Here is a 1,337-nt window from a genome sequence, read left to right as displayed (position 1 = left end):
AATATTTCTGTAGCTGGAACATGTCCTATCTCTAATGGAAAGCATGTGGGGAATACAAAGAGAACATTCCCTAGGAGTGTCCTTCGATTTATTTCAGCTTTCCTATGTTTATACACTGTTTCCCAGGAACAATCACAGGGATTATGAGGGATCTGTACTCAGTACTTTATTGGCCAGTGATTAATTTTAATCTTTATTTTTTTTTTCACCAGCAGAGGAGAGCGTTTCTGGAATAAATGGCAGAGAGAAACCACACCATGGTGACCGAGTTCATTTTCGTAGGATTCACAGATCATCCAGATCTACAGATCCCCCTCTTTATGTTGTTCCTAGTGATGTATGTGGTCAGCCTGATGGGGAATCTTGGGATGATAGCGTTAATCATGGTTGAAACCCGACTTCATACCCCCATGTACTTTTTCCTAAGCCAGATGTCCATTGTAGATATTGGATATTCCACTGCCATAGCTCCCAGGATGCTAATGACCTTTGTAGCAGAGACTAGAACCATTCCTTTGATTGAGTGTGCGGCATAACTATTCTTCGTCTGTTTCTTTGTGACCAATGAATGTTGCCTCCTGGCTGTGATTGCGTATGACCGCTTTAAAGCTATCTGTAATCCACTGCTATACAGAGCCATTATGTCCAAGAGACACTGTGTCCTGTTAGTGGCTGATACATATGTATGTGGCTCTGTGAATTCAATTGTGCAAACTCTATTTATATTCAGTCTGTCCTTCTGCAGCTCCAATGTTGTCAACCATTTCTTCTGTGATGTGCCCCCCATGCTGAAGCTGTCCTGTTCTGACACCCATGTCACTGACCTTGTACTTTTCACTTTCTCTACTGTAATTGTCACGACTACTTTCCTGGGTGTCCTAATCTCCTACATGTGCATCCTTCTGGCCATTCTCAGGATCCGTTCTGCCAAGGGGAGACGCAAAACCTTTTCCACTTGCGCCTCCCACCTGACAGTCGTCACTATGTTTTATGGGACGCTGATTAGACAAGGTTACCTCTGTGTTTTATGCCCTTGTGATCCCCATGTTGAACCCCCTGATCTACAGCCTGTGAAACAAGGAGGTAAATGATGCCTTTAAAAGGGTGATATACAAGAAGATTTTTTCTTGGTAATTATAATCATTATATTTTAACCAATAAACAGTAGATGGAATAAGAGTGAGTTCTCTTGTCATTTATCCTTATTTCTATGACTCAGGCACTCCATTTGATGTACAGAAAATCATATAATGGAACCCAGTCAAATACAATATTAGAAATTGCTGTTTTTAAGATCCATGAATGAGGGTCTGTGACACTATGCAGAATCAGCAAGA

At 41.4% G+C, this 1,337-nt stretch overlaps 1 pseudogene; it reads left to right on the top strand.

Annotated features, from left to right (window-relative positions):
* The first annotated feature begins 67 nt into the window (after positions 1–67).
* On the top strand, positions 68–1,134 carry LOC135980555 (olfactory receptor 5AR1-like; annotated as a pseudogene).
* Positions 1,135–1,337: the final 203 nt, after the last annotated feature.

Source organism: Chrysemys picta, unplaced genomic scaffold (genome assembly GCF_011386835.1).
Source record: "Chrysemys picta bellii isolate R12L10 unplaced genomic scaffold, ASM1138683v2 scaf4317, whole genome shotgun sequence".
NCBI classification, from domain to species: Eukaryota; Metazoa; Chordata; order Testudines; family Emydidae; genus Chrysemys; species Chrysemys picta.
Note: the sequence above shows the minus strand (reverse complement) of the source record. Positions and strands in the feature narration are given on the sequence as shown.